This window comes from Felis catus, chromosome F1, assembly GCF_018350175.1.
Source record: "Felis catus isolate Fca126 chromosome F1, F.catus_Fca126_mat1.0, whole genome shotgun sequence".
Taxonomy (NCBI): Eukaryota; Metazoa; Chordata; class Mammalia; order Carnivora; family Felidae; genus Felis; species Felis catus.
The window spans coordinates 101,083-119,837 of NC_058384.1; the positions used below are offsets into that span (position 1 = coordinate 101,083).

At 44.2% G+C, this 18,755-nt stretch overlaps 1 protein-coding gene across 6 annotated transcripts in view; it reads left to right on the top strand.

The window, feature by feature from the left end:
- Nucleotides 1–18,755, top strand: part of DISP1 (dispatched RND transporter family member 1) — a 182,335-nt gene that overhangs the window by 6,088 nt on the left and 157,492 nt on the right. For 5 of the 6 annotated variants that reach the window (XM_023248075.2, XM_023248081.2, XM_023248077.2 and 2 more), the window contains exon 2: nucleotides 15,850–16,011. The exons of the other annotated variant lie outside the window; for it this stretch is intronic. The gene's annotated coding sequence lies outside the window, so the exon portion shown is untranslated. The remainder of the gene's footprint in view (nucleotides 1–15,849; nucleotides 16,012–18,755) is intronic. 6 annotated transcript variants of the gene reach the window in all.

Here is an 18,755-nt window from a genome sequence, read left to right on the forward strand (position 1 = left end):
ACTTGCCATCAGACAGACCTGCAATACCTGTGGAACTGGGTGAATTCCTCTTCACAAGGTCCCCAAGATATCCTGAGGTTCCTGCACCTGCCAGGAAGTGACCTTCTTTACTGCTGGGAACTCTGTAAGCAAGGTATCCGGCCAACATTTCCAAGGGCCTTTATCAAGTCAACTCTTAATCTGTAGTCCTTAGTTATCAAAAAAAGCAGAACAGCATCCTTTTTAGGAACACTTAACCTGTTCTGTAATAAATGCCTTGTTAACCCCTCGGGCAAGACTGTCTTTGTACTTTTAGGTCCCTGTACTTTCCGTTTAGGATCCCTGCTTGAAAAGGACTTCCTCCCTGGTCTGTTCACGCAGCTTTATGTTGGTTGATGTTTCAAGAGTCTAGGTTTTTCATAACCCTTTTTTAAGGGGGTGAGCAAAGCTTAGAAGAGTCTGACTAATGTAGAATAATAACTGGTAGTTTATGTATAAATATTTACAGAATGCTTTTCTTATATCGTCATTTGGTCCTTAGGCAGGATTGAATGTCAGGGACAGAAACCCTGAGCTTCAGGAAGGTTAGGTGACCAGCCCGGTGATGTCTTCTGGAATGAGGTGCTGGACCTGGGGTGCAATCCCAGGTCTTTATCCGGACTCACCTGTTCAATTGCGTCTCAACTCTTGGGCCCTTATACGTCAGGTATTTTTAAATGTATCTTGGAGCCCCTTTGGCTTTCTCATTTCTTCTCCCTTGTCACCAAACTGACTTGTCTCCGGGGAAATAAGTTGCTGACTCAGCTTAATTGTTCTCTTCTGCAATTAAAGTACTATTATCGCGGGATTAGCGTGAACCTGTAGCAGTCATGTAATGCAGTCTTCTGCCTGATCTGGATACTCTCATAACCCTTTCCTTCCCAGAGTATTTATGGCCCTTGCAGGAATACTTAGAGTAACAAGGTGTTCACTTTCTGGTGCAGCCTTGGTTCATTGTTGGGTTATTCTTTTCCTTAACAGGTCCAAATTGCCTGTTGTGGTTTTTATGTTTTAGTTATATCATCCAGAGCAACACTGAAAATCTGTTTTCTCTTTGCAGTGTAAAATTTTGTCATATATTTAAGGATGACTGTCTCTTCTCCAGGTTAAATAATGCTAATACCTACATGTGCTACTGTCCCGATCATCTTATTCTGGCTCCACTAGGTTGTCAGTATCTTGAAAATATGGCTTCCCTAATTGTCTACACTATTTTATTTTATTTTTAAAATGTTTACTTAGTTTTGAGAGAGAGAGAGAGAGAGAGAGAGAACAAGTGGGGGAGGGACAGAGAGAGAGGGAGGCACGGAATCTGAAGCAGGCTCCATGCTCTGAACTGCCAGCTCAGAGCTCTATGCGGGGCTTGAACCCACGAACTGTGAGATCATGACCTGAACCAGAGTCAGACACTTAACTGACTGAGCCATCCAGGGGCCCCTGTCCACACTATTTTAGATGTCTGATCAAGGCAGCAAATATGGGGGCTTTTCCTTCCTGTAGGGTGGACACCTACTGTCATATTATTGCACATTCAATACTATTGAAGTTTAAAATTACATTAACATTTAAGCAGACACATCTAGCTCTTATATTAAGCATTTGGTAAACCACAGCTCCCAAAATTACATGGGAAATCTGTTAATCTGCTCCCTGTACCTGTACAGCTGGTTTTTGAACTCATCTACAAGACTTCACGTTTATTCCTGTTAACTTTGATCCTGGCTGGGTTTCAGAAGCTCAACATTTCAGCTTGTAGTGATCTGTTTTTGTTCCGTTTTCTAACACACTTATCCTTTTCAGCTTTTGTGTTTATAATGCTCATCCCTTAAAGCTTGGTTGAGTCAAGGCTGGCTTTCATTATAGCTAAGTAGCTAATGCTCCTTGTGAGGCTTTGCGGCAGATCACCTACGGGTAATTTTATACCAGGTTTTCCGTGGAGAAGGGTGACAAGTGATAGTTCTCTGGATCTGGTACCCTTATTCCCTGGAAGACCCAAGAATTACTTATAGGCCAACCCAGAGTTGTGTCGGATTTTCCGCTCCCTACCACTCACTTTCACACGCATGTCTCCAAAGAATAGAGAAGACCAATTGCTGGAATTGTGTTCCTAGGCACCTGGCTCTCTCCTACCCCTCCAGACTGGATGTTACCACTTAAACCTAGAATAGTTGAAACCTTGATTCAAAGAAAGCCTCTGGGACCTGCCGTTTCTTATGTTAATGATTTTGCTTGAAGTTCATCTTTCAACTATGTATGAACTCTTACCCAGCTGCCATGAGCTATAAAAAAGATTAAAAAAAAAGATTTATGGAGGGAAATGATAATAAATGTCCTTGGAAACTACACTTGCCAGTGGCCTCAGTCCATTATTGTAATCGAGATATACAATTATACCTATGGGTTATGTGGAGATCGACATAGTTGTATGTAGAGATTATTTTCATTTTTAGTCAATGTGAAACCTTTAAATCCCAAACTAGTAATCTCTCATAGACAGCGTTTTTAAGCTTTAGTTCAGATCTTAGTTTTTTATCTCCATACTTTTAACATTACGGTGGCTTATAGCTAAGTCTAGATTTGAGGAAAGTCTATCAGTTGTGAGATTAATTCTGTATGTATCAGATGGCATATGGGGAGTGAGACATGAAATAACTGAGTTTTTATTGAGTCAGCAACAGGACGGCAGAGGAGTGGCTCAGGATGCCTGGCTTCTAGAAGTGGCTGTGCTGCTCATGCGCTGTGGCCGGGCGAGGGGCCTGTTCCGGTAACGGGGTAGGTACATCCCTCTCAGCCTCCGTTGCTTAGTTCCTACTGTGGTAAGTCCTTTTCTGAAGCTAGACGTGGCTGTGATCTGTGGCCTCCGGGCCCCTTTCCCGCTCTGATATTCTGGAGCTGTCAGGTCCAGTCGTGACCAGTCACAGGTGGCCACACGGAACCTCACTGCACGTGCCCAGATGCCACATGTGGCCGTGGTTATCACACCAGAGGGTGTGGGTAAGTGTCCTGGTGGACGCTGTTCTAGAGCCTGCCCTGTGTAAAGCCAGGGACAGATCCCAGTAGCACAATTTAATGTGGAAAATGGGCTCCTTAGGAGAGTCTGTGTCCGGTGCACACGGGCAGTTGCCTCAGTGACGGCTGGGTTCTTTCACTGACACGTAATCACTGCCGGGTGGGTGCCTTCACCAGCAGGTGCGAGTAGTTGCACAGACAGACACAGGGTGCTGGAGGGTTTAGACGTCCTACGCACTTGGTTTGCACAGCCCTTTCTTGTGTCTGTCATACCACAGAGGACAGGGGACACGGGAACTGCCCCTCTGTTGTGAGATCTCTGTTTCTGTGAAATGGCTTCGGAGGGCCAGTGACAGCTGCTTTCGAACAAATGCATTACATCTGTGTCCAGAGTGTGGACAAGAGTGCTGTCTGTGTTAGGGGAATTTGGCTAAACAGGTATCTTTAGAGCAGTGATTTTTAACCTGTTAGATCCAACACTCTATTTTTGTAACAGGTATTTTACAGTTCCTCCTTTACCATCCTGAAATGAATTCATAGGCATACTGTAACTACTTACAAATCTGATGGCAAAGAAATGAACACAATTTCTAACTATGATTGATATAAAGGAGGAATAAAAATAAAATCATTAAAAAATGATTTAAAATATTTTTAATATGCGTGTGTTCGATACATTCCAGATGGTCAGCGTTTTGTGTCTGTGTCTAGAATTACTGTGGATGAGACGGTTACAAATGCACACTTGTGCAGGTGGGTTGTACTTAACGTATGTGCTGCCATTGAGGTGATTTTTCAAAATGGCGAATAATTTGGTAAAATGCAGAGGTTAGGTATGGTCTTGCCTTGGCTTCAAAGCAGTTTTATTTTGGGAAAATTTGGTGATTATTAAAAGTGTGAAAAAGATAATTTGTATTTTTTTTTAATGTTTTCGTTTATTTTTGAGACAGAGAAGAGCATGAGCAGTGGAGAGAGGGAGACACAGAATCTGAAGCAGGCTCTAGGCTCTGAGCTGTCAGCACAGAGTCTGATGGGGGGCTTGAACCCACGGACTGTGAGATCATGACCTGAGCTGAAGTCGGATGTGTAACTGACTGAGCCACCCAGGCACCCCAAGATAATTTGTATTTTTATGTTACGTGGTGTTACACTCGAGGCTTAGGTAATTTAGACATGCTTTCCATCCACATGTATTTCTGGTGGGTTATTAAAAACGCAGAGGGACGCCTGGGTGGCTGAGTCGGTTGAGCGTCCGACTCTTGATTTTGGCTCAGGTCATGACCCTGGGGTCGTAGGATTGAGTCCTGAGTCGGGCTTTGTGCTGGGATTCTCTCTCTCTTCCTCTGTCCCTGTCCCCCACTTGCGCATGCTCTCTCTTAAAAAAAAAAAAAAAAAAAAAAAAAGACAAAGTCCAGCGTCAGTATTAAAGAATATTGTGATTTATTAGTCATACCTGCCATAGATAGAATGAGGACGTCTGGGTAGGACTTGCCGTGTATTCCGCCTCTGTTCAGTGGATCCTGACACCTCCCCCCCAGGGGCTTTGGAAAGATGCTGGAGAGGGTTTTGGTTGTCATAGTGATGGGTGTAGGTGTGTGTAGTTAGCACTTAAGATTTGGGAACCAGAGATGCTTTGGACAGCTGTACATATGGGAAAATATCCCGTCCAAAAATCTTGCTGTCCTCATGGAGGAACACTGTCCAGCTTGGAGAAGAGTCTGATTATGGTAACTGTTCTGCGCAGGATGGTCACTGGGACTTAAACAGAGACCAGATCTCTCTTTGTTGGGGATATTGTTATGGGTATCTTGACATTGAGTGGGGTATGGTACCATATGGTCTTCAGGGTTTTTTCTGGCTCTGTGATTGCCTGAGTTAAGTCAGGGGTCAGGAGACTGCACCCCTCAGGCTAAATATGTCCTGTTGTAATAAATAAAGTTTTATTAGAACACAGTTCTGCTCATTCATTTATATATTGTCATTGGCTGCTTTGGGGCTACAGTGGCAGTCAGGCAGTTGCCATGGAGATGTTTTGGCCTGCAAAGCCTGAATACTGCTGGCCTCTTTACAGGAAAAGTTTCTAGATATACCACGTATCAGGAATGTTTTTTGAAGGACATCAGTGTGTGAATTGATGTTACTAAGTGTGTGATTCTTAGATCTTTAGCAGTTTTCTGTGTGTAGTGATTCTGAAGTCTTTTCTGTGTCCCTGTAGCACTGAAGACTAGCCATGAGACAGATCAACAGTAAAACTTGGAGCAGAATTTTCGGCTTGAATTTGCAGATGTCACTAAGTAGTCCAAGGTCTGTGCCAATTTCGTGTGGCTCTTCAGCTTTGGGATTGGGCTGATCGTTGATTTCCTCACAATGGTGATATACGAACTGGTAGTTAGGAAATACTTTCAAAGCCAGGACAATGAGAAAAAAATTGCATCTCACAATCTTGTGAAATCAGCTCTGGAGCTTAGAAATTCCATGTAGGGAACGTCACTGTTCTTTCCCCTCCTATGGGTTTTAATAAAGAAAAGTTGGCATTGTGCAGAAGGTACTAACAAAATAACCTTCTGAGCACTTAAAATATTAAAATGCTTTAATATTTTATTTTTTTATTTAAAAAATTTTTTTTTCAACGTTTTTTATTTATTTTTGGGACAGAGAGAGACAGAGCATGAATTGGGGAGGGGCAGAGAGAGAGGGAGACACAGAATCGGAAACAGGCTCCAGGCTCCGAGCCATCAGCCCAGAGCCCGACGCGGGGCTCGAACTCACGGACCGCGAGATCGTGACCTGGCTGAAGTCGGACGCTTAACCGACTGCCGCCACCCAGGTGCCCCAATGCTTTAATATTTTAAAGAGGTTACAAGAAACAGACATCTGTTAACCCTAACTTAAAAAAAGACAAAAAAGGGGCACCTGGGTGGCTTAGTCGATTGAGTGTCCGAGTATGGCTCAGGTCATGATCTCATGGTTCACGGGTTCAATCCCCGCGTCGGGCTCTGTGCTGACAGCTCGGAGCCTGGAGCCTGCTTCTGATTCTGTGTCTCCCTCTCTCTCTGCCCCTCCCCGCTCACATTCTGTCTCTCTCTCAAAAATAAACATTAAAAAACCAAGCAAGAAAGAAAAATAAATACCTGTTTGAGTCTTTTGGTATGTTGGTATATATTAGGGTTCTCCAGAGAAACAGCCAATATGGTGTATGTGTGTGTGTGTTTTAAAAGAGATTTATTTTAAGGAATTGGCTCGTGAAATTGTGGGGATTAGTAAATCCAAAATTTGTAGGGCATACCAACAGGCTGGAAGGTCGGGCAGGAGTTGGTGCTAAAGTTTTGAGGTAGAATTCTTTTTTCTCTGAGAAACCTGTTTTTGTTCTTAGAGCCTATAACTGCTTACATGAGTCCCACCCACACAATCCAGGGTAATCTCCTTTATTTAAAGTCAATTTAGTGTAGATATTAGTCACATCTACAAAATACTTGAACTGCAACCCTAGATTCATGTTTGATTAACTTAGCTGTATCCCAACCAAGTTGACCCATAAGACCAGCTATCAGCACTACAAACACATTTTGGTATATTAAAATTTGTGGTGTATAAAGTATTACATAGTGAGTACTAATTAAGGAAGTGTCTATATTTGTAGACCAGTAGTCTCTAAGGGATTACCTGGGTCTTCATTCATGTGTCAAATAAAGACTAAAAAATGGACAATTTAATCAACCTTTGAAATTTGAAAGTTCTCTTTTTTGTGTGTGTGGCTTTTGTATGTTGTGTATTTAAATGTAGGGTGCCTTGAATAATTTAAAAATGTTATAGCAATTTTTTTTGTTTTTTAATAATGTTGTTGCTAACTCTTTTGTATAAAAAATTCTTAGAGTTGGCAATTAGTTTTGAGCTTTTTAGTCAAATTCTCGTCATTTGTGGTTGGGAAACTGGTCCCAAGAAGATGGAGTGATTTTGCCCAGGTAACACAGTGAATAAAAGAACCATCTTTAGAAGCCAGATCTGGTTTCCAATCCAGTGCCCTTTCTGCTGAGAGCGATTACAGTTGAAGTGACGCTAGTTAGGGGGTTTTCTGAAGAGGGGGTGATTTTGAGTGTGTACTTCAGGGACTGAGTGTGAACTGATAGTTACCAGAACGGAGGCGACACTCAGGCCGTTCTCGGGCCCTGGGGGAAGAGTGGGTGGAGAGAAGGGGGTGTATCATAAGGGGTGTACAGGCGGGCCCCAATTTCACGAAGGGTCCTGTGCTACCCGTGAGGCTCGGAGAGGTTTTACAAGTACAAGCTAGCCATTGGTTGGTTCACAGGGGATATTCCAGAGGACCTTGAAGTAGAGAGAACATGTGGCCTGAAAGACCTCACTGGGGGAGCTTTCCTTCGCGAGGACCGTCAGAGAGCAGAGGAATAGGGAGCTGTGGGGACCCTGCTCCTCTCTGTAAGGGGCGCAGGGCAGGGACTTGGAAGTCCCCTGGAAGGGAATTCGAAGGGTTCCACGGGGCATAGAGAAGACGTTGGAGGGTGTAAATGGATTCTTGAGAAGGTTGCCAGGTTTGAGGCATAACCTGAGTTTACTTCCTTACCTGCAAAATGAGCGTAATAATTCCCAGCGCACTAAGTCGTTAGAGGGAGTGAAGGAGATGATGTATGTAGTGCTTATTAGCATAATGCCCGGCACGTAGGACTCAAAAGTGATAGCTTTTTTATACTACATCATGGCAGCTGCCTGAGTATCAGGAGGTGTTGCTGGAGTGAGATCCTTTTTTTAATTCCCCTGTCGCTTATTCTAGCTACTCTAGGCCACCCTGCAGTTCTGCAGTGTGGGTTCTTTCTTCAGGCAGGTGCACGTCCCTGACTACGTGGAGTACTTTCTTACCGCTGCCGCACTCTTACGCACTTTGTGGGGGGGTTGTATGTCAGTTGCAAATTTAATTTCATCAAATTGAAAAGATGTACTTAAATATGGCACTATTTCCAATTAATTTTACTTTTTTTTTTTTTTTTTGCACTTTGGAATATAACTACAAAGATAACAGTTGGAAAGGGGAACAAAAGTCCAGGATTTTGAAGTAACTTCTCCCTTTCCTCTTCAAAGGGTCATTTCCTTCAGGTTGTAAGTAAAAACCAAAATGAAATATGTATATTTTTTAATGTTTATTTATTTTTGAGAGAGACAGAGACAGAATGTGAGTGGGTTAGGGACAGAGAGAGAGGGAGACACAGAATCGCAAGCAGGCTCCAGGCTCTGAGCTGTCAGCACAGAGCCCGACGCGGGGCTCGAGCTCACGAACCGTGAGATCATGACCTGAGCGGAGTCGGACGCTTAACCAGCTGAGCCACCCAGGCGCCCCAAAATGGAATATTTCAATGGATGCCAACTCCAAAGAGAAGGGACTTAAAAGACATTTTCTGTGGTATTTCCTTCTTAAGATACAAAAGCACTTCAGGATATAGACTCAGCAGTAATTAAATAACGGATTTTTTTCATTGTATGGGATCAAATATGAGATTACTAGATCTGAGGCATAGAGTATCTGCCCCAACTTTATTGCGTAATTATTTCTGAACTGGACCTGGGAACATTTCACTGTATTCAGAACATTGGTAGGATTTGCTTTTGACTCCGAGTAACTTGATGTGTTTAGTTAGAATTTCAAGCAGCCTTTGTGACATTTGAAGATCTGTTGATAAGGGCTCTCTCTGCAACCCTTCGGGCTGGAAGAGATCTCTCAGCACAGGTTTGTAGGCTGGGTTTAAATTTAAGTTGAGAAATTTGTGTGTGTCTACATTCACAAGCAAAAAGTTTGGGGGCGCCTGGGTGGCTCAGTCGGTTAAGTGTCTGACTTCGGCTCAGGTCATGATCTTGCAGTTCGTGAGTTCGAGCCCCGTGTCGGGCTCTGTGTTGACAGCTCGGAGCCTGGAGCCCGCTTCGGATTCTGTGTCTCCCTCTCTGTCTGCCTCTTCCCCACTCATTCTCTGTCTCTCTTTCTTTCAAAAATACATAAAACATTAAAAAAAAAAAGTTTGGAAAAGTTGAAAGAGATCCTTAGGGGAGGGAAGTACAGTTGAAAAAGTTTCTTTGGGGGCTCCTGGGTGGCTCAGTTGGTTAAGCGTCTGACTCTTGGTTTCCGTTCAGGTCATGATCTCACAGTTCGTGAGTTCGAGCCCTGCATCAGACTCCATGCTGTCAGTGCAGAGCCTGCATGGGATTCTCTCTCTCCCTCTCCCTCTCTCTCTGTCTCTCTTTCTTTTTTTCTCTCTTCCCCCCTTCCCTCTCCCTCTCTCTCTCTCTCTCTCCCTCCCTCTCTCTCTGGCCGTCCCCTGCTCATACCCTCCCTCTCTCTCCAAATAAATGAATAAACTTGAAAAAAGTTTCTTTTTAGCAACCTCTAACTGCTTTTTTAAAAAACGACGCAATTAAATGAACATTAATTTTTTAATGACGGATGTTCTGTTGTTTGATCGTAAGGTTGAGCAGTTTTGTATTTTCAGGCCCCAGTGTTTCAGCTTATGTGGTGTCCGGTGTCAAAGTCCTAGGGTAGTTAGGTGTTGTAGTCTCTAGTGGCACTTGATTTTCAGTGAGATGCACTGGTAATTCTCGCCCTAAAAAGCCGGAGCGGTTTGTGGACCATCGTGTTTGCTCCAGGGCCGCTGGTGGGCACTGTCCTGCTGTCCCCTCCTCTCCCTGCTCTGTCGTCCCCTCCCTTGTGGTGCATCCCCTCTCACAGGCGCCGCACGTGTCAGCGTCACCCCGTTGCTCTAATTGTGTCCCTTAACCTCTCCCCCAGACCTCCATTTCCCTCGTAACCGGCAGCTCATCTGTAATTATTTGATGATGTTAATTCAGAGGAAAGTGTGGAATGACTGATCGGTCTACTTATTATAGGCAATTGTATAAACCGTGTGTTTTAAACTGGAATTTGTAGAACCAAACAAAAACCTGTCAATCCAAAGTGTTAGTAAGTGGTTTAATACATAGAGACGGCTTCTTTACCTTGTTTCTTCAGACTTCCTTTTTTTGGATTCCCAGTTTCTCAGAGAAAACACACTTCTTCCCCGGAGGAGTGGAGGAGAGGAGACAGAATCATGGGGGGAGACAGACCTTTTCCAACTTGACGGATCGGTGGAGTTGCTCCTTGACTTTCTAATGCAGGTGCTTCCTCTGTAATCTCACTGCATCTCGTTTTGCAGGTTCCTGTCTTCACCTTGCCCTGAGGTGGGTTCTCCTGCTTTCCATGTTATCAACTCACACCCTCTCCCAAGAAGCTTAGGCTCTCACTTTGCTTTTTAGAACCATGCTGCTGAGTTCTGTTGACACAGTTAACTTTTTCCATCAAGGGGTGAAGGTCACCACTAAATGCATTCCTCTTGTTGAGAATGTCTCTACTAATACTGGCTTCTATTTATTGATCGTATACTGTATGCCAGGCACTGTCCCAGCCGTTTACTGTACATTGTATTCAGGCCTCACGACAACCTTATTTATGGTAGGTGCTTATATTTCCTTTGTATAGATGAGGAAACCAAAGTTTGCAGAGATTAAATAATTTGTTTAAGTTTGTAACACTTAGAAACGGTGAAGCGAATTCTAAAGCCTGTCTGCTTTGGATTGTACAGTTTTCCTCTATGTTTTCAAAGCGCCTTAAATTCCGGGTCTGCCCTAAAGCACTTTCTATGAGAGTGTGAACAGCATGTTGGTTCTAGAGCTCTTTTTAATATTCACGCACTCGTAGTAGTGTTTGGGATCCACACGTTCCGCTTTAAACTTCCCTGAAATGCAGTCGGTGTATTATGGACAAGGGTGGTGCTGTCATTATCGTAGCTTCTAGCACAAAGTAGTAAGTGCTTACAAAATACTTGCTGCATGGATGAAAACAGTGACAGACCGAGAGGTGGCATTATCGTGGGGGCTATTCACAGAAGAATTCATTTCCTTTGGAATGTGAAGCAGGAACTTTTCCCCCATTACAGCATGCTGCAGGGCAGGGCCGGAATCCAGGCTTTGATTAACATCACCCACGCTCTTTTTTGTTGTTTAGCTTTACAACCACAAGTTACTGCCAGCTGAAAAGGATGATGGGGAGTGATGATGAATGCATTTCCATTTGCTGCAAAGAAAATTTTAGACAGTTTCACTCATTTTAAACCTAGATAAAAAGGCCGCTTTGAAACAAAGAGTAAATTAATGGCTACCAAGTAAGTGGTTATGAGATTCCTGCTCCAGACGTCACCTCAGGTGGTGCTGCCCGTGGTCATCGCTGCCAGGTCACAGTTCCGTCTCAGATAGTTTCTGCCCTGGGGATGGGGGGTGGGGGGTGATGGGAGAATTCCAGGGTTCTTAAGGGTCTTTTCTTTACATCCCCGAGTTGTAGGTTTTAGATCTAGGTGTTACTTTCCCTGAGACTGCTTAGGGTTTCTTAGGCCATCAAGGTCAAATGCAAACCAGACTTTTGGAATTATCTGCCATGGGTCCTCATGCCCCTGGAACGTATTACACAAACGAACGAAACTGTTTTGAGTAGGCTCGCATCTCCGATTCCCACCCCCAGCTGCTAAGGCTGTGAGGGGGGCATGTTGAATTGTGGTTGCAGAGTAATTGGTGGTTCTTGATTATTTTTGACTTTATTATGTTTTTTTAAAATTTTTTTTAACGTTTACTTATTTTTGAGACAGAGAGAGACAGAGCATGAATGGGGGAAGGTCAGAGAGAGAGGGAGACACAGAATCTGAAACAGGCTCCAGGCTCCGAGCTGACAGCACAGAGCCCGACGCGGGGCTCGAACTCACGGACCGTGAGATCGTGACCTGAGCCGAAGTCGGACGCTTAACTGACTGAGCCACCCAGGCGCCCCAGACTTTATTACCGTTTTTTATGGTTGCCTCTCAAGATCACTTCAGCAGTATATTACAGAAAAATTTCATTAGTCCCTTAATACTGTAACCTGATTGTTAGTAATAAGATCTCTGGGCTCAGGTGAGCAGGTCAGTGGTCACTGGTATGCTTTAATAATTATTAATGATTTCATTTGTGGCTGTTTGGTATTGGATGTGGTTGTGTTGGCTGAATGCTGTATGATGGGCATTAGGATTACCTCCTCCTATCAGGGAGTGAGTGACTAAAATACAATTTCTTTTTTTTTTTTTTTTCCCAATGTTTTTATTTATTTTGGGGACAGAGAGAGACAGAGCATGAACGGGGGAGGGGCAGAGAGAGAGGGAGACACAGAATCAGAAACAGGCTCCAGGTTCTGAGCCATCAGCCCAGAGCCCGACGCGGGGCTCGAACTCACGGACCGTGAGATCGTGACCTGGCTGAAGTCGGGCGCTCAACCGACTGCGCCACCCAGGCGCCCCTAAAATACAATTTCTTTAATTAACAACTGCGCAGGGTGCTTTTTGATGCTTCTAGTCGTGCTGTATTGTAAAATAAGAGAAACGGGATTCCGTGGCCAGCTAGAATCATTAAATGTTTACTATATGCCGATTCTCGTGCTCAGGACTTTGTGTCTGTTCTTTCGAATTTAACCCTTTCTGCAGGCCTGTTAAAGGCTATCTATCATGCCAGCCCCACAGTTAGGGACACTGAGGTCTGTGGAAGGGACGTAGACTGCCCGTGTTGCACAGTAACTGGACCTGGGATTTGGACCTGGGCACCCTGACCTCAGGGCCGTAGCCCTTGGCTGCTGTGCCACGCATCAAGCCCGGAGGCCTTGCTGTATGTGGAATACAGCTCTCTTGAGGGCTTCACTCCTGAGGTCCACCATGTACGTCATTTCCTGTTGGAGCGTGTGTATACATGCAGGGTTTTCCATTTCTGTTCTAATGAAACTTTCACCTTTAGTTTTAGTGGTTGCCAGTTGGTTTCTTGCAAAACATTTTCGGCTTTTAGCATTTAAAAAGATTTTTTTTGTAATCTTTATTTATTTTTGAGAGAGTGAGAGAGAGACCGTGAGAGCAGGGGAGGAACAGAGAGAGGGGGAGACACAGAATCGGAAGCAGGCTCCAGGCTGAGCTGTCGGCACAGAGCCCGACGCGGGGCTCGAACCCACGAACCGTGAGATCATGACCCGAGCCGAAGTTGGACGCTTAACCGACGGAGCCAACTGGGTGCCCCCAGCTCTTAGCGTTTTTATTCAGATGAGAGGATTGGGTCACCTTGCTGACTGCCATGTGTGCTTCAAAGTCGGGGGTAGTCAGACCTTTATACTGGTAGAAACAAAAACCTTAAAGCATTCATACTTTATTTTGGGTCATGTTATAATTTGGGGGCAGAATTGCCTTGAAGTTTATCTTAGTTATGGAAATTAATTTCTGTTCTTTAAAATGTACAGACGGGGAAGTTCTGGAAGCATCCTGTGAAGAAGAGAAAAAATCCACTCAGAATTTAAAATTGGCCACGGAGGGGGCGCCTGGGTGGCACCTGGGTGGCTCAGTCGGTTGAGTGTCCAACTTCGGCTCAGGTCATGATCTCAGGGTTCACGGGCTCGAGCCCCTCATCGGGCTCTGTGCTGACAGCTTGGAGCCTGGAGCCTGCTTCCGATTCTATGTGTGTCTCTCTCTCTGCCCCTCCCCTGCTCGTGTTCTGTTTCTCTCTCAAAAATAAATGTTAAAAAATTAAAAAATAAATAAAATTGGCCATGGACAGTTTAAAAAGGGGGTGTGGAGAGAGCAGGGATAATCCATATGTGGGCTGTTGAACTCAAGGAGTCTCATGTTATTTTGTCCTAGAGTCAACCTTTATAACACTATTATTGGGAAATACTTGACTTATCTTTTTCTGAACACTCTGATTTTTGGAGCACAGTTTCTAAATTCACAAAATAATCTTTATACAACAAGATGTTATTGTATTTTGGGATTATATGCTCATTCGGAATTTTAACAAATTTTAACTAGCTGAAATGAGTTTTATATCTTTGAGGTGATATAATTAAAAAAAAATTTTTTTTTTTTTTTTAATTTGCAGAAAGGTGGGGGTTGGATAGGTCAGTAGGTATCTAAGAAAGCAGCTACTGGGTTTTCTTTATCATATACGAAGTGTTAGCCTTTGCATTTTGCTACGAAAGGGGCATTCGCTTCAGCCTGAACTTCATCTTTCTTGCGAAAACCTATACATGTAAGCACACTTTTGGAACAGTAAACAGCTTGAGCTACTGTATATGCTACAGTTTTATTTGGAATCATTTTAGCTGAATAAGGAAGGAGTATAGTTCACTGTACCAGCTGTGGTATTCATGATAAAAATGATCTGATCTAGCCGCCTGCAACAGTGACCTGCTTGGTGGTGAACACACTTGAGGGTCATGAAAAGCAGGAAGGGAACCGGCTTGGGGCCGGGTATCAGGTACTCCATGTTAACTCAGATCCTGGGCTGGAAGCTTTGTATTATTTTCTCTTCTTAAAGATGAAGAAACTGGAATTTGAGAAGCGGATGGCTTGTGTTTGTGGAGAGAACTGCCAGGTGCAGAGCTAGGGTTCCACCCTGGGCCCCCCACCTGGGGCTCTGACTCCGAGGCCCGGATGCTCTGTCCTGTCCCGTGCTGTCTTCTCTCTTCGTTCCATTTTCACGCTTTGACCTCTGCTGGAAGGTTTTCATTCCGTTTCTTTTCTTTTACTGGTTATCCTAAGGAAGTTAAGGACAGTAGGATCAGCCTCTTTCTGATACACACTGCTTTATTGGCATTACAGTTCTGGGACTTGATCTTTTAACCCCAGAAAATGACGTAGTGTTTAGATTTACCCATATGCGTTTATCTTTTTCTTTTTTTTTTTTTTTTTTTCCCTTCTGACCATTCCTTCGTGTGTATCAACAGTAAGATGAATTGGTTTTTAACGCATCTCCCCTTTAGGGCTTTATGTGGGAGGGTTTCTGCTCTGCACCTGGCATACACCCACTGGTTTGCCTCCTGTGACCTTTTCCTCTAGCTTCTCCTCTCCCCTCTTCAAGTTCTAGCTCCCCTCTTCAAGTTCTGTGCGGGTGCGCATAGGACATGCTGGTTTCAGAACTAACTCACCTCTAGGTTTGTGCTTTCTTACCATTTCCGCCTTGGAACATTTCTCTTGCTTTATAGCTAGCTCTGCCCTACGTTTTAAAAAGAATTTTGAAATCTGTAAGACCGCATCTCTGGGAGCTCTCCAGCCATCGGGTTTCTACTGCCAGAACTAGAAGTCCGCCTTGTCATCGTGCTTGGCTGGAGTGTTTTGCACCGAACCTGGGGGTGGGGGAGGACTTGCATACCCATTCTTACTAACTAGCAAAACTCTTTCATTGAGAATCATAGGAAATAACTTGCGAGCCAGCCACGCACCCTGGAAATGACTGGTTTGAAGGAGAATGATGGGGTTTAGGGTGCGCTACCCCAAAGTATGGCACCTTGGCATGTTGGATATTTTAAGCTGAAGGAATTTGAGGAATGGCAGGTGCAGGCAGGACTTTCTGACCTTCCCCCGAAACAGGTCACAGACCCTCACACGAGGGGTGCCCTCCCTGTGCCCAGAGGAGAGGAGCACCCTTCTCTGAGGGTGAGGGATGCCAAGGGGAATTGAATGAACACTCTTTGCTAAGGTTCCCCAGTTTACTATTCCTAGCTTTTATCTTCCTTTATCTTATCGTGTTTTTCTATGATTGTTTTCGTCATACCCAGTATGAAAAGTTAGGTTTAACCATTTCTTTGGTCTTAATTTCCTTACAAAGGCTCCTCTGTCACATGAAACTTAACGTTTAAAACAAATAATATGCCTTTCTTTGTTAATCTGTCTTTTGTCACAGAGACCCAGCCAAAAATTTAGAAGAGTAGAGAGAACAGGTATTTTTCCTCCCTTGCAGTTTCTGGTGACCATGAGGGGCTGGCTGGGACCCTGCTCACTCCGGAGTCTGCAGACGGGATCTTGGGAGAACTGGCCAGAGTCCATGGAAGGCTGGAGTTCTTGCCGCGGCCAGCTGTCTCACATCTTCGCGTAGCGCCTGGTCTGCGCCAGAGAGAAAACGGTAAGCGCTTACCTTTGTCCCTTCTGTTCCAAATTCAGACTGGCAGGGGGAAGCGGTTGTAGGAACTAGATGTTTGAATTGTGACTCTTGTGGATTTGTTTTGGGCAGCCATTTGTTGACCCTTTCCCTCCAGGGACTCCCCCACATTCTTGCTGTCCTGGTCCTCCTGTGTGTCTCCTCTCTCGCCCTGAAAGCTTGGCGTGGCTTTCCACCACGGGGCGTGCAGGTTATACACTTGTGTGTGTCGGGCTCAGTTGTCAGGCTGGGGTCCCCAGGAGCGTGGCTGGACACAACTGTGAGTTGCACCCCATTTGTGGCTAATCCCGCCCCCCGCCCCCCAAACTGGTGCCACCTGTCAGCCGTGTTGTCAGAGTCTCTTCTTGGCTGTTTCCGGCTCTGGATGGTGGGAGGATTCCTCTGCACCCTCGTTGGGAAGCTGGTTGTGTCCGTGTCTGAGCCGTAAAAGGCTCATTGGTTTTAAGTCATAAAAGGCTTATTATCAGTTTGGAATCACTTGAAACAGGTGCAGCTTTGGTTTAAAAAAAAAAAAGTCGGGGTGGGGGCAGTTCATGACTGTCAGGGGTATTTGTTGTCTGTCCTGTCTGAAACCTGGTAAGATATTTTAAAGGAGGTCTTTAAAACAAAATACATGGTCAGAAGTTGCCCTCCTTGGAAGCTGATTTTTTTTTTTTTTAAGTAGGCCCTTCTCTCTGATCCTGCTCCTCCCGTGGGAGCTCCTAACCCTTCTCCAGCTCCTGCCCACTGTGTGTCACCAGCTCCCTCTATATCCCTTTGCATCGGCGTGGTTTTGCCAAGGATAATTTGGAACGTCATTGGCTTCTTTAGGACACTTAGAATGGCAAACTGTGGCTTCTCCTCCTCTGTCTTCCTCTTGCTCCCTTGATCCTCCATTCAGTCCCCTGGGTCCCTCAACAGGTAAACCCCCCCCCCCCCAGCCCCTATCTCATCCGTCCTTCTGTCCATGCTGCCAGACCTCTTTCCACTCCAGCTCCACAGACACTTGAACTTCAGACTTCCTAGCATTATCAGGCTGAGAAGAAAAAAGGCCAATTGGAAACTGATGTAATATTTTATCTGCTCAGATGCGCAGTGGAGACTGCACTAAACGTCTCTTCAGTCACTTGTGTAAAATGTAGCTTACAGCCCTCATAAGATTACGAGTCAGGGCAAATAAAACTCCTCTAAGCCTTCTCCAAAAATATTAGTCAAAGCATTAGCCCTCATCTTGAGGAGGTAACCCCCAATTTACCCTCTTTGTCACAAACACAATTCAGATAAAAATATAAAATGGATAAAAACCTGTGAGTTTGTTTATTATGTTCTATGGACACATCGCTAAAATTTTATTTTTTTAAATTTTAGAGAGTGTGTGTGAGCAGGGGAGAGGGGCAGAGGGAGAGAGAGAGAGAGAGAGAGAGAGAGAGAGAGAGAATCTTTTTTTTTTTTTTAATTAAAAAAATTTTTTTTTAATTTATTTTTGAGACAGAGAGAGACAGAGCATGAGCAGGGGAGGGGCAGAGAGAGAGCGAGACACAGAATCAGAAACAGGCTCCAGGCTCTGAGCTGTCAGCACAGAGCCCGACGTGGGGCTCAAACTCATAAACCGTGAGATCATGACCTGAGCTGAAGTCGGACGTTCAACCGACTGAGCCACCCAGGCGCCCCGGGAGAGAGAGAGAATCTTAAGCAGGCCCCAGGCTGAGCCGATGCAGGGCTCTATCCCATGACCCTGGGATCATGACCTGAGCCGAAATCAAGAGTCAGATGCTTACCTGACTGAGCCACCCAGGTACCCCACTGCTAAAATTCTAGAGTGGAAGCTGTGAAATCTTTGTTTTCATCTGTAGGTTATGTGTATGTGATATTTTTCTATCTTGGGAAAGTATTACCAGGCTCATTTATACAATCCCTTAAAGGAGGTCTTTTCAAGTTGGCTTGGAGATAAATGAGCACTTACATAAATTCAAGTATTGCTACAACTCTGCTACAGCTCTAAGGAATATAGAAACTGACCCAAGCCTTTTATTTTAAAGTTCACATGATCTGGGTTAACCTCTGGTAAATAAAGCTAGCTTTAAGATTGTTAATAAAATCAAAACAGATAAATTTTTAAGGTTGTCAGCCTTAAATATAATGCAACCATACAGTTTTTTCCTACCTGGGTTTACTGGTCACATGAGCTTATGTTATCTCTATTAAATGCATAAGATTATGAAAATATAAATCCAACCTAAGAGCAAAAGGTACAATCAAAATAAATTGATATATGTCAAGGACAACAGTAAAATAAAAAGAAAGAAAGAAAGGAAGGAAGGAAGGAAGGAAGGAAGGAAGGAAGGAAGGACGGACGGACGGGAGACATCAAGTATTTTTCATGCCTGCCTGATTTGTCCACAAGAAAAATCATTTAAAATGATGGATAGTTTTCTTTAATATCTCACAAAATTTTCATGATTAATTCAGGCATACTTGTTAAGAACAAGTGAATTAATGTAAGAGAGGTAAAAGTTTATGAGCTTTTTAAAAACAATCTTGTTGTATAATATGTGTACTTTAAAAAAATTTTTTTTAATGTTTATTTTTGAGAGAGAGAGAGGCAGAGCACAAGTGGGGAAGGGGCAGAGAGAGAGGAAGACACAGAATCCGAAGCAGGCTCCAGGCTCTGAGCTGTCAGCACAGAGCCCGACGCGGAGCTTGAACTCAGGAGCTGGGAGATCATGACC